The 15,249-nt window shown below is 36.9% G+C and overlaps 1 protein-coding gene and 1 long non-coding RNA gene across 2 annotated transcripts in view; one reads left to right on the forward strand and one right to left on the reverse strand.

Annotated features, from left to right (window-relative positions):
- Positions 1-15,249, forward strand: part of RETREG1 (reticulophagy regulator 1) — a 71,238-nt gene that overhangs the window by 18,420 nt on the left and 37,569 nt on the right. The gene's annotated exons all lie outside the window — the stretch shown is intronic.
- Positions 1-15,249, reverse strand: part of LOC141739269 (uncharacterized) — a 37,829-nt gene that overhangs the window by 16,003 nt on the left and 6,577 nt on the right. The window lies entirely within an intron of this gene.

The raw sequence follows: 15,249 nt of genomic DNA on the forward strand, positions 1-15,249 counted from the left end.
TCGTAAAGTCTGTTGACTTGCCATTCGGCTGGCTCAATCTACAGTCAAATGTTTGTATCATGTTGTTAGTGTAGAGTATATAATTGATTTAATTTGTAATATAAGCAACATCTCTAAACAGTTTACAAATAATCCATTTTCAGAATACAAGTTTGTATATTTCAGGCATTATTCTTCTAAACAGACCACCAAGAATTATTGTATATCTGACATCATTTAAAAGCAACTGCTGCAGTATGAACATCCATTAGCATGCTATTGTTTTACACCCTGACACTGAAGGGACAGTAATGCAAAGCTGAAAAGGGAAGATGCGAGTTTTTGTTTTCTGCCTAGGGATAGATACTGATACCATGGCAGTTACAGAATGCAGTTCAGATGTGCAGTCTTTTCTAAACTTCTACAGGTATGCACTATCTTCAGGCTTTCTTTCAAACCTGAAGTGGAGCTATATGGAACTGGTAACAGGTTAGTTCATGAACCGAGCAGTGTAAAATTGTTCTAAAACTAATCAGTGTATCTGATTAGTTACTAATCTAATAGTATTAGTATATTAGATATATATATCTATATATAGATAGATATAGATCTATATATATCTGGATATATATCCATATCTGGATGCAGCTTCAAAGATTTTAACTGAGGAGCCATTGCTGTGGCACAGTACATAGTGTGACTTTCATTCTTTCATCTTGTTCCTTGTGAGAGATTTTTACATAAAACTTACTATCTTTTTGGTTTTTTACATCTGAATTTACCTGTTTACATTAGGCAAAAAAAAAATCAAATTGCTCACGGAATGGAAGGAAGCATAGGTTTTTAACTGCCCTTTGTTTCCAAGAAAAATAATTCTGCAGTCCGAGACCAGTTTTTTTTTTTCCTCAGGTACAGGTCCCAAAATCAGAATGATTGGTCTTCAGGAAAAGACTATAAATAGTACTTGGGTTAGGGTTTTCAGGTGTCCAGAATCTTGGATTTGACTCGCTGTTCTGTGGGAATGTCTGTGCTATTGGGTAATAAAAGACAAGCATTGTATGTCTCTATGTAAAATAACTCGTAATGGTGAGAACACAAGGTCAGTTCATAAGTCTGTCTAGTCCAATATCTGCTCTCTGAAGGTGGCCAGCCAGGAGAGACATGGCCTTGGGTAGTGTATAAAAGCAGGACAAGCTTGCAAGGTGCTTCTCCTCGTGTACTTTCCCAGCCTCCAGCACCTTCCAGTTAAAGGACTTCTAGGTACCAGAAGCAGTGTCTTCCCCCCTACCCCCACAGCTGTTCTAGGTGGACCTTCCATGAATTTGTTCCATTGCTTTTGTTCTTACAAACTTAACGATATTCACAACATCCTGTAGCTCAGCTATCCACAGCTTGAACTATGTGTTTTGTGAACGCAGCCTTGTGTTTATTTAATGCTATATAATAGTTTCTTAACACCTTTCTACCTTTTCTGTGTTGGAATAAATAGTGAGCAATCACTCTCAATATTCTTCAGCAAGTTGTGACTTTATAAAACTCTATCCTGTCCTGTTCAGTCTGTGACTACTTAATTGTTCCTAAAATAGAAGTTCTCTGTAGTTTTGATATCTTCATTGTGCTTTTCTGAACTCTTCTTCCCTTTCTGTTGTCGTCTTTGTTGGGGTGGAGGAACAGGATTAGAAATAGCCTTCAGCATTCAGGGAGACCTTGGACTATACATCGGTATAGGACTATACGTTTTCATAAAAACACCCTCTCTTCTTTTCAGTAAGTCCCAATGCTTCATTGGCTTTTTTAACTTCTGCTGAGCTCTGAATTGAAGTTTTCATGGATTTTTTAATCATCTCAAGATTATGCTTCTGAGTAGTAAAGGTCAGTTTAAAGCCGATGTGACTTTAAGATTATTTTTTTTTTCCTATGTGAATCTCTCCACATTTCATCTGCCTTTTGTCAAGATAGTCACTTGATACTTGTTTAGAGTTCTGCAGTTCCTTGCCATTGGTATCCCTCTCTACCAGAATAATTCCTCTCATATCCCATGACTTCTTAGTCTCAGTAAGTGTTTGATGGGAGACTTTGTTGAAAGCCTTCTCAGAAATACAGGTGAGTTTTTACAGATGTCAGCATTCTTGTAGAAGCTGGTTGACTCTTTGAAAGTACAGAAGGCTTGTGATGTGATGTCCTTTACAGCGTATCATAGGACAGGCATGTGTGTCCTTTATTAGATTTACTGACAGTTTGCACAGAACAGAGATGAGTCTTTACTGGTTTGCAGTCCTCTGGCTCTTGCATACCTTCTCTAAAAATAGATGTTGCTTTGGACATTTCACAGTCCTCTGGTGTTAAGGTGGCTTTCAGAGAGATTATTTAGCATAAATGAAATTTCAACTGTTGCACCCTAGCTTTCATTTAGAACTTTTTTAAGTTCATATAAAGACTTTGCATTTGTTTGCACTGTGGGTGGGTGTTTGGTGGGTGTTTTTATTTTCTTTTTTTTCTGAATACTAACATAAATGTGCCTGTTGATTCAATTGAAACTGGAAGAACTGCTGTAACATACTGAGGCTGGGTGCATGGTTGCTTTCCATTTTACTCAAAATTGGATATAAAAAACTTTTCATGCTATCTTGTATCAGCAAGCTGTGTCAAACATATCCCCATGCTGTCTGTTCACAAAAAACATGACTCAGCAGAGAATCATAAGCTTAACATACAGAAGAAAAAAATTAGTAGATCTGTGGCACTTTGGGTGAGAGGCAAAGCCTATTCTAATATATTAAATGTGTTCGTGCACATTCTCTGGCATCAAGACCCACAGGCACAAAACAACTGTGTCTGTAGCATTTAACGGCCTTACAGTCCACACAGAATGGTGCTGTGCAGGCTGGGAAGGGTTCCTGGTCTGTGACAACTTTGAAACTGCCTTGGGTTGTTTGGGAAAGTGGTAGTTGGCATGTGCCAAAACTGTGCCAAGAGCTATTTTAATGGTTTAACTGCATAACTGACCAATTCTAGTGCCTGACAACATTGCCACACTCTGCTTATCAAAACAGATATAGTCAGAAAGTAAAAAATGATCTCCACGGACTGGTTTCCTGCCTTACCTTTGTGTTATGTAATTCTGGTTTTGGAAATTAATATCAAACAGTTGCTATCACACTATAATGGTTCATAAATGGTGGCACAGCTTTATGATGATTTTAATAGTGACATGACATGCTTTGTACTATTACTTTTGCAGTCAGAGCTTGTGGTAGCTGGAGGGTAAATGACTGATTATCACTGTTCGGAAACTTGCATTTTTTTCAACATTTGTGTGCTTTGTGCATGCCTTCTGCTGCATATACACTCCAAGCATCAGAGATCAGAGTCTGTCAAATAAAGATACTGTTAATTTGTTGCACTTGCTTTTGGTCCCCCTTGATCTTTGTTGAGGACTGCTGACTAGTTAAAGCAAGCGTAGCCTAACTTCTTTTTCATTGCTGTAACCCAAATGGAGCATACTGGTTGTCTCACATTTAAAATGTGTCTATGTAAGAAGACCTGTGTTTTTATTTCTAGTGAAGTCATTTAGTACTATTTTAAGTTAAACGTTTTAAAACTGAAGCAAGATGACGTCTCATGCTGAACCTTTCTCAGTGAAGCAAGTTCTTGCACCATGTTCTGTTTCTGAATCTGCTTCTTTTTCTGAAGAACTTATCTACTGACATCTTCACCTTTTTTCAAAAATGGATAACAACTGTTAAAAGAGCAGTGGAGAAGGTCACTTGTCAAATTACTTTCTTTTACTTTATAAAGCAGTTCTATTTCTTCCTTTCCTAGCAAGATTTCTTTGAAACCTGATGCTTCTCTAGTCAGTGCTAGCAGATGTTTTAGAATATGCATGGGAATTGTGGCACACCTTCATTTCTTGAGTTGTGAAACTTAAGGAGGTCAAATTAATGTTCATTCAAAATTATCCCTTTATAGCAAGCCTAAAAAAAAGCCAGTTGCAGCCCAAGAAGAAACTAAGCAACTGACAGCGATGGGGAAAAAACTCTCATGTTATCGCTAAAGATAAAGGAGACAATTCCCCCTTTCATGCAATTACCATGCTTCATTTATTATGTCTGAGGCTTTACATACCTCTGATTTGCATATGCTTTGCTTGCTGGGTTGGCATAAGACAATCTACAGGTCGTTTGCCTGAAGATTTCTGATGTAGTCTGCCTAGTCTTTTTTCATGATCCAATGGAGAAAGACTTGAAATACTTTGTGAGATATATAGCATGATTCATCTTGGCCTAAATGAAATGTCTATAGACTGGTCAGGTACGTTGTACCTTAATGGTGACTTTTTGTTTCCCCTGAATATACAGTAAGCCTAGGGTTGTGAGATGAGTTAGAGCACTTACCAACCTTTGTATTGTTATTCCCTGCTGGTCTGAAGGCCTGTCTGTCTTAAAGATGCCATTGACTGGTGCTCATGTTTACAAATAAGAAGCTGACTCTTCCAGCAACTGTCCTGGAATACCATTCCACAGCAGTAACGACTGCAGGGCTCGACAAACAAGCATGGGGACTAGATTTGCCTCTGTCTCTTTGTGTATGCAAGCAGTTTCTCTGAAATTAATCTCTGGCACAGTATGATTGTGTATTCAGATGACCTTGAGGACATGTTGCTTAATAGTATCTCAAAAAAAAATGTTCCATACTTCAGGGTTTTGCAAAGGGATCTCTTTGTCGATGAGCGGATTAGGAAATAAGAGGTATTTTTCCACTAGGAAATCTAAACGGTGTTTCTGTTTTATGCTTGCTAATCCATTTCCTTGATGTCGTAGATCGGAACAAAGCTAATATAAGTCAAGGCCAGTCAGTACCAAAACACAGTACTATCAGCTTCTGTTGCGCAGCCCCTTACTCTCAGTTTGATCATCCAGGTGAGATCCATTCTTCACATGGCTGTAGACTGAAGAAAAAAGTTCCTGTGCACCTACAGGAAGCCAGAGGACAGAATATAGTCTAATAGATAAATAGGTAAAAATAGGCTTCAGAGTGCAAATATTTCCTTCTTCATTTGCTTCAGTATAATCTTGAAGGCATCTAGTGTACTCAAAGACATCCACTCCTGGTATCTTGTAATGTTTGCTGTTCTGTTCATTTCAGCTCATACATTCATGTGAGTTTGTGCTGGACTATATATATGGCTGAATAACATACCTCAAATAATTCTGCTTAAAAATATGATTCACCCAAATATTCTTAATGTAAAAAAGTGGTTGCAGTCCTGCAGAAAGTAGATTCATACTTGTGAAACTGTAGTGTTGGCAAATGGAAATTGAATTTTACTTGCAGTTTAAACCTCTATCTTATTTATTCAGTAGCCACTGTACTGTTCAAATATCAAGTGGTAATGATCCTTTGCATAATAATACATTGTCACAAATCGGATAGCTAGCAATATGCACAGTGTTTTTTCTTTACAAATCACAAAGGCATGTATTATATTAATGTTCAAACTCCCCGCAGATTATGGAAAGAATTGTCTACATTACAAAAACGTCTTGATGCTTGGTTTTTGGTGTTTGTTTTTTTTTATATTGTGTGACTTTTTCCTGCTTTCTGGCTAGTTATTTCCAAATTGTTAGCTCACTTCTTGGGTAGTATGTTCTTCAGAGTTTATTTTTATATTTGATAAATGGTAAAGTCAGCATTCTGGTAAAATTTCTGTGTATTCATTTTCTTAGAGGAACAACAAAAAAAAAACCCAACTTAAACAGACAGGCTGTAACTTTGGCAAAAGTGTCATACTTAAAGTCTGAAGACCGTTTAAGACGTTTTCCTACACGCCTATCCTTGGTGGTTGGTTGGTTGGTTCTTTTTTGTTTAAGGCGACAGGAAACAAAGGAGATGGCGCAGCCTTTGTAGGTGTTACGTATCTCACTGGTAGAAATAGTTGGTTTGTTTGGCTTGTTTTTTCCCTTATATTTCACAGAAATAATGCATGCTGCATATAACCAATTTCTTATCACATGGAGAGGTTTGCAAACTTCTGAAGTCAGGCACACTTCCTGTGGTTCTTTAGTGGTTTGTTATAACGTGATTCTGCCTTAGCCATCACAAGACATTTTCCTCTCTTCCTCGTCTGCAGGAGCTCAACTCACCTTTCATTATGGAGGGTGCATGGAAGGGATGAGGAGAAAATGTTGGAATTGTCCAACTGCTTTACTATTCCCAAACAAACATTGCATACGTCTTTCTGTGAGCCTTGCTTTCTGTCTGTATTAGTAAAAAATAAAGGTTAAACATCCTTGTGGCTTCAAGAGTAGCTTCTGAGGAAGTAAGGGCAGACACAAAGGACCAGCAGAATTTTACTGGGGATGGTTGTTTTTTTTTTTTTAACAGGGCTATATTCCATCAACCCAATTTAATATTTGCTGACTCATGAGTTATGTTTTCAGAAACTTCTATCATTCATCTTTGAGTATCTGTGTTGCTCCTAGCATAATGCCCAAACCGAGGCCTTATCAGCATCAAGTAAAAGAGATGAATTGTGCTGTATACCATAAATGTCTTCTAAATGCATCCCAGGCATAGATTTATTTTTTCCTACGACCACTGCAAATAACTCAAGTAGCTTATATTCTGTTGGGAACATTTTCCTTTTTCACTGTGTTGCTTGTTTAGTAAGTAGTTTCCTGTTTGGCGTCCGTGCATTTGGCTTGTCAAATACAGTATTTCCCTGATGAGTTTGGCTGGTTGATTGTTTCATTCCATTTTAAACTTCGAGCTCCTCTTTGAACCCTGTTTCTATTTGAACTCCTTGATTGTTTCATCCCATTTTCCAGTTTTAGCTCCTCTTTGAACCCTGATTCAATTCTGGCTTAAACCACAACCTCTACAGTGTCTGCCACTCCTCCCAGGGGTATTGCCGCTCGCTCATCTGAAGGATTAGTGCAGATACCGAATGAAAATGCTAAGGACATATCAATCTCATATAACAAGACACTTCTAACACCTGCCCTTTGGTATGGCTTTTCAATTAAATGTGAGGTTATCTTATGGGGATTGCATATAAGCCGTATTTTTGCAGTTCGCTTTTAAGTGCCATATAGGAGAATTTCAAAAGCATTGCAACAGTTGAGAGGTATCCTTCCATCTTTTCTTTAGGATGGGCTAGGTACCCTTTTTAAAGAAATAAGCCTTCTTTTTTTGCTTGTTTGGATACTGAATAATCCTCACTGACTGCTTTAACAGCTTCGCAGCTGTGTTACTGACTTGGTCAGTATCTCTAAGTGAGAGCAGTTGATCTGAAATTGCTTGGATTGCCCTATTTTTTCTAGTTTTAACTTCACAAACCATAATTCCTTGAGAAATTCATTACTGTCTTCATTTGTCCTGCAGTCCTGTTCCTTCCTCTAGCCCATCAGTAATCAAAATTATCAAGAATTATTTTAAACTTTTTATTCTATTTAGAGAGATCTGAAAGATTTACATACTATATATTTTGGTTTTGCACCACTGAGATACTAGGAAGTCATTCAGAAGATTCCTGTTGCTTACCTCTAGAATTTTTTTTTTATTCTGATAACTAAAGTGTTTTTATACAAGTATTTAATTAAAAATTCAAGATTCACAAGAACACCTCACATAGTCTCATTTGACAGTTGTTTTTTTGGTCTCGCTAATCTCTCACAGACAGGAGATTTCAGTAATCATTTCTAAGCATATTGTTTGAAAGTTTGTGGTGGGTTTTTTTGGTTTTTTGGGGTTTTTTTTTTTAGCATTCTGTTTGTATCTTCTCGGGGAGAAATATATAAATACATTTATTCTTTGAATAAATCAGGAGGAGTAATTTCATGGAAGAGCCTCAGGAGATTTCATGTGGAGGCTTCTAGAAATCCTTACACCTAGCATTTTGCCAGTTTGCCTCCATGTTGGAAAACAGGTCATCTGGGCACCAGCACAGTGAGACATGTATTTTGACTAGGCTTAAATAAACTAGGCTTGAAATACTTTTATTCAAGTGAAGTCACTGCATCATGATTAAATGTATGAAATAAATACCTAACATAAATGCAGTCATTGCAAACTGCAGGGTATGCATCCTGTGCAAAAAATGACTCAGTAATTAATACCCTTTGTTACTCATTGGTAAAAATGAATTGTTACACTTAGTTGAAAAATGCTAGCTTCATAATGATGGGAGGATGGAAATACAGCCTTTGTTTGACACTTTTTATTTAAACATAAGACAGTTTTTCTTCAGTAGTTTTCAACATATAGTAAAGCCAGCTCTATTCCATGTTTAATTTTTTGAAGTATGGAGCTGCAGTCACCGTTCAATTATTCATGAGAGTTTTGCTTCTGGATCTGCTGTGTCAATAATGCAGTTCTGTTAAAGGTGTCTGTGAGCACAGCCAGGTGGATTTGTACTTGGTGAACTACCTAAGAACTGCTAATTCTGAGCTGACCCAGTTCTGGTAGCTCTGTGTCATGCTCGCTGGCATGTCACATAATACCCGTGTTATCGTCACTGGAGAAAAAAATGCAACCTCCCTGCTGCTGCCTACCATCATCTAGGCCGTCTCACATCTTTTTTTATTGCTATGTTTATTGTAATGATAAAATGTTTCTTTTGATCAGAGTATTAACTAAACATTAAGTACAAGATATGTAGAATTGCAGGTGTTTTGGTTTTTTTTTTAGTTCAGCTTGTTTCTAGCACTAAGAAAACAAAACAGCTCCTGGAAGCTGATGGGAATTGAAAGAAAGGTGATAAAGTGAATATAGAAAATTCCATCAAGGAGGTGAGTGGAGAAACAAACCAGAGATTCAGAAAGAGCAAATGGCCAAACTGGTTAGTGTTACTCAGGAGCTATCCCATGCCACCTAGCCCTTTCTCCACCTTTCATTATCTCAGTAACAAGTGCTTAGATCTACCCTTCCGTCTTAGACAAAAGCAAGCGTGGCAGGTGCTGCATTTGAATTTACTGATTTGCACAGTGCAGTTGCGCACTGTTTGCCAAGTTTTCCCAGCTTTCAGCAAGGGAGTTTGGAGGTGTCCTTCACGTCTTAATATTTTCATGTTTCTTACTGATATGGCAATATTGGCACCAGTATTTTTCAGCAGCAGAAATAAAGCTTTAAAAGTCTAATTACAGGGAAAACAAAACATACTTTCTTGTGTGTTGAGTTGTGGGACACAATTTGGACATACAAGGAAAGTTGTAAGCTTCTCTTAAAGTACTCATCTGTCCTATCTTCGTGGGTTGATTTTTTTAAGCCTGTTAACATCTCTATAGAAAAACTATATCTGAAAAACTGCAGAGGAATTGTGCTGGTAACATCAATCTCAGATCACTTTTTCTGTCTGTCTTCAGGGACGCCTCTTGAAGCAAGCAATTAATCTTTGCTTGTTGTAGGGTGTAAGACCACCACAGGGAGGATCAAATGACTTAAAAGAAAAGGGACAATATTTGGGTACCTCCTGACTATAAAAAAAAATGCTGTTCTCTGACCATTTTTGAGCAGATCAGCTTTCTCATGCTCACCACAGCATCTGTTATTCTCTCCCTATTAATATTTCAAAGCTGCTTGGAAATTGTCAGCTACTGGCAGGCACACTTTATATATTGCTGTCGATTCTAAGTATTACTGCAGTATATATTTCAGTATAAAGCCCTTTGCTTTGTTTCTTTTTTTTGACTTGTTTATATTTACAAAGTGTTTATTATAAATAGCATGCTTCAGAGGCAGGGTGTAGAAGGGTACACTCTTATTTTGGCTGCCAGCCTAAATAGCATTATAAGAAAACCTGTCCAAGGATGTGATTGACAGGTATTTCCTCAATAAGAAAGTGAAACTTGGAATAAAGTGTACACGGGGGAAGTGACAAAGACCCCTCGTATCCTAGATAAAGATCCTTACAGTTGAAAGATTCAAAAGGTTTGGTCATACTCTTATAAAATGTCAGCCAAAAAGTAATGTTCATTCTTAGACAGGTGTATTTCAACTCCCATGTTAAACTTAGGCTCAAGTTATCAACTGCTTCTTGAAGGGTAGCAAAAGCCTTTCTGCCTGGCTCAGACAGGGAAAGGAGACGACTTGGATGCAGTCGCATCGTTCTGAACAGAAGAGCTGGTCACTCCCTGTCTCTCTCAGCCCTCACCCTGAATATTTATCCCTAATCCATAAATACTTTTGAACAAGTATTCAGTATTCTGTGATTTTTCTAATTTGTGGCGGGAATCCATGTCAAATGTCTCACAATTTGTAGTTGTGACTGTGTAGAAATAGCTGTATATCGGTACACTAGTACTAACACAAGGTTACTGGTTGGAGTGCAGTCTTTAATTCCTTATTTTCAAGTGGAGGTACTGTACTCCAAGGCTTTGCAGACAGTGCAACTGGAAAAAAGTCAGTTCCTTCTAAACAACATACTTTTTTTTAGGGCCACTCTCAGAGTTAGAAAGGCTATCTTCTAGTTAAAAGATTTCAAAGAGCTTAGGCAGCCTTAGTGAAATGTCTAGACAGGTAGACCTTAGCTGCATATTGTTGTATCTTTGAATTGGTTAAAAGCAGTAGTACTTTATTTTAGAGTAGCGAGGTACCAAGCCCTGTTAAAGAGAACAGAAAACTGACATACAGTCAAAACATCCTTTTTGTAACTCTTTGTACGTTTATACCATAAAATAAATGTAACCGTCGTGTACTCCAGGAACAACCTGTCTGATTGCCACAGAGCTATTGGGTATGTTTGCCTGCCTCAGAGATTTCTTATGCTTGCAAATGTAATGTTCATATTTTTCACCTTTTGTGTATATTTTAAGATGTTTTTTTATAATTAGGTGGGCTGCATGGAATTATTATTAATGCCTAAAGCAGCAGAATATCATTGCAACAAATACCAGAGAGATCGTGAGTAGAGGCAGACTGCATTTCTGATCAGTGTGGAGCTTTGAACAGAATGACAGACCTCATATTGCTCATCAGGAGGGAAGTCGGCAAACTGACCTTTTTAAAGGGTAGAGAGTAAATTTAAAGTGGAAAGATTAATGTTAAAATGGCCATGTGTCCCGACTCCCTATGTTTATTCCATTGCACATGTAACATTTTCACCATGGGTATTTTTATTCTATTCTTACCACTTTCCATTTTAACAGTTGAACAACTGTGAGAGATAACTTGCAATCCTGAAGTCATTTGACTTGTCATCTTAAAGGGTATTTATAAACTATAGCATTCAGGGAGCCCCCAATGTTACTTTAAATAGAGACTGCTTTTCAGATTAAGAAAAAAACACAGACTGTTTCATTTTGGAATTGCTTTACTTAAACAGAAGTCAAATCCTATTTGATAAAAAAACCTCCATGAAAACAGGTAGCAAGTTTAACCATGTGCTGTATTTTTATATTACCACTAAAGACTGCAGGAAAAGTAAGTGGTATGGCTTATGCCAAACACAAACGTGAAAAAGATGTTTTTCTCCTGCAAGTACAAATAGCTTTTTTTTCCCTTTAAATATTGTGCTATATTATCTGTTTCCTGTAGGCAAAAATGCTGCTTTTGTTATTTCATAATTTTGAGGAGAAGAATAGGGTTTGTTCCACACGAAAAAGTTACTGAATCAAATATCCAAACCTGCTATAGGTATATTTATCAGAGGCATTTGTATCCCAGTTTCCGTGATCGCTTGTCACAGTTGTTGCCAGTCACAGATTTTTTTTTTTTTCTTGCCACACAAATCGGCATCAATCTGATGAGGAGAATATATATGCGTGATGTACAGAAGTGGTTGTGGGGCCTGTTGTCCCTAAGCATTGATTTCAGCATTGTGAGACCAGCTTTCAGGTCATTCTGCAGACAATGCAAAATTGTTGAATTGGTATCTGTTTTCTCTGCTTAGGAAGCTTGTGTTTCTGTACTATTATTTGGTTTGAGAAACTGAATTATTTAAATAATATTTTGTACTGTCTTATGTCTCAACAACAGGAACAAAGATTTAATATTCTATACTGCTACATCGTTTTCCATATACAATATGCTCCCTGTATGCAGCAAGAATATAGAAGTTACATTTTCAGTTTTGTAAAAATGCTGTTTTTCAGAAGGAAAAAATATGTGCAGGTCTCCTAACAGCCTATTAAGTTAATTTTAAAATTCTGAACAGTTTATAAAGCATATTGGAAATTTGGGGGAAAAAGAAACAGGCAGTTTATCTTAATTTGAGAACTTGATAAAAGAAGGAAGAAACATTTATGATTAGTGAAACAAGGTATTTATAAATATATACTAGTTATTGCCGTGGAAGGAAGAAGACGTCAGTGCTTGGAATCTTTAGAATGGTGACAGTCAGGAGAAGGATCAGAGTAAGTAGAGTTGAGTTTATATAGTAGTTGGATTTTGACCTTTAATTGCATCTGGTTTGCCAAATACAAGCATTAGATTACAAAACGCATGATGGAAATTATTTACAGGGGGCATGAGAACCTATAGTCGTCCTTTTTTTTTTTTTTTTTTTTTTTTTGTTATGTTGCAGACGCCTGGGTTGTTGTAACACGTGAGGGTGTGTTTCCCAGCACAACATCTGATTAGTCACTAATTTAGTAAGGAATGTCCTGGCACACAGTTTTGTTCAAGCATGTGAGCCTATCAGCAGAATAACATATTATATTCTTTTAGGTGTTTCGACATACAGTTGAGTAAAACAGCTCAGCTCTTTTGACACAGACATTATGATATTCCTTCCTTAAGTCTCCTTTTTTTTTTCTTTTTGCTGGCAAAAGAGATGTTGCATGTTTACCTATTGAAATCTATTTCATGCCTTAATTGTTTTTTTTTTATTCGTAGTATTCCAAGATGTTTTAGAGTCTAAATAACACTGGGAATCAGTTGTATAAAGCTACACGTCTCTTATTTTTACACTGAGGAAAATAGAGGGTAGCATATGCTCATCATGTTTTTCACGCACTGCAAGTTTCCCCACTCCTTGAATACAGATGATCAGACATATTCAGGAGACCAGCCTAGTAACAATTTTCAGAGATAAATATTTACTGTAGCACAAAACCATGCAAATCCTCTCAAGTCCACCTGAATGTTATAGTCATAGCACCATATGGCGCACACTTCCTTTTCCTAGATCAGATTTGATATAAGGAGAATGATAACGCTTTCAGAAGTTCAGCCTTTTTTTTTACCGAGTGCCTGGATTAGTAGCACAATTAATAGATCACTGACGTAGCTGAGGCATTGATGTTACTGTAGGTCAGTTCATAATGTGAGGTAATGCTTAAGAGTATTTCATGGTGAATATAAAAATATCCAGTATGAAAGTAGTAGAAGTAATTTTTAAAATACTTTTAAATATTAACATTCTTTAAAAATCTGTATCAATAATTTCAGACAAGAAGACTGTGACACAATGCTGAGTAGAGACTGATGTAGTCCAGTTGAATTTCCAAAAGGCATTAGTAAAAGCAAGTGACTAACTCTGGAATACAAGAGAAGATTCTCCCATGAATAAAAAAAAAAACAAAAAAAAAAAAAAAAAACAAACAAAAAAAACAGATGGAATACAGGCAACAGCAGTGAGACTAAATGGCTAACCTTCATGTTAATGGAAGGTTGGAGAATGAGTCCTGCAGCACTATGTGCTCGAATCATTCTGAGAAATGTACTGACAAGTGATGCTGAAAAGGCACTGCATTATGGGAGGGCCAGGCCTGCTGGAGGTACCAAATTATTCAAGGAAATGAAGACAAGGACCGACTGTGAAGAATTTCAGAAGATCCTTACGGATTCTTTTGCAGTAAAACAATATATGAAATTCAGCATAGGTAACTCTAAAGTTATGCAAGAATACCAGTCCTAAATTCACATATAAAATAATAAGGTCTGAAGGTGACTCTAACCACTCATGAATAGATGCGGTCTCACAAAACCATCATTGATCAACAGACTAAATCTACTGTTAAGTATCAGTAAAAAGTACATACAGGGCAAAAGTAAGCACAGCCACGTGCCACTCTTAGAAATTTGTTTTATTTCCACATCCTGAATACTGTGTGTGGTTCTGATCTGCTACCTCCCAGAAAAAGATATAGGAGAAAAAAAGTCCAGAGTAGAGCAACAAGGTAGACCAAACATACGGAACTATTTCCATATAAAGAATAAGTAAATAAGATAGGACTTTTCAAAAGAGAAAAGGAATAATTAAGGTTAAATGTTATAGGGGTCTCTAAGATACCATAAGGAACATGCCTTCTCTCTCACACTCTTGGAATGAGAAGGCATCAAAAGGATGAGGAAAAAAAAATTAAAAAATGTAATTCAGCTTTAAAAAACAGGATTGTTGTGACCATTAGGACTATATGTGGATTAAAAATATAAACTACAGGACAGTTGTTCAAAGAAAATTAATTGAAGGCTATTAAATGAAAACCCACCACCACTGGCTTTGAAAGTCCCTGCGTTGGAGATTGTTGGAAGCTGTATCATTACATATTTTCCCATGTTCTTATTCTGTCGCTTAGGTATCCCCAGGTATTCAGTTTGAAGACAGGGCACAGGGCTAGATGGACCTTTCACTGACCCGATATGGCTGTTCTTGTTAAAAGCATTACAAGCATTGACTTCTTATTCAATTAAGTGACATGGTAGGACTGAAATAAATACATCTCTTTATTTCTGAATTTGTATACGTTGTTAATAAATTGTATACAAATGTTCAAGTCTGAGAAATCCCGGAAGGGTATGTGAGATAGCTGTTGACTGATTTTAGACTGAGTGTCTGTTGCTACCACCACATTCCATGGAAGTTGCAAGGTCAGTGTGTACCTTAAGAACTTGCTTCTATGCATTTAGGTATGAGATCAGAGTAATAAAATCAATCAGAGCAGTAAGCAGTAATATCTGAGTTTTGCATGTCTGATCTTAAAAATGTTTAGAACAGTATTTTTTTTAAAGAACTTTTACCCAAATGAATGTATTTGTTTTCTTAGAACACAAACCGAGACAAGAGCATGTAAGACTGCTGTCTTGTGTATTGATAACAAAGACTCCAGATGTGTCTGAACAGTTACTGTATGAAGTTACCATGTCAGGGCTGTACAGGAACAGAACTGTTTCCATTGTGAGTTCACCATAGGCAGACAAATTTCTTAGGCTGTGTAGCATGGGAATTCAGCTGAAAACTCCTTAATCTGATGATAAATAGAAATATAAAGTTTCTGAAAAGAACACAGAATTCTTTTTAAAGTTTCAAATACTTTGCTCAAAACACTTCCA

This window comes from Larus michahellis, chromosome 2 (genome assembly GCF_964199755.1).
Source record: "Larus michahellis chromosome 2, bLarMic1.1, whole genome shotgun sequence".
Lineage (NCBI taxonomy): Eukaryota > Metazoa > Chordata > Aves > Charadriiformes > Laridae > Larus > Larus michahellis.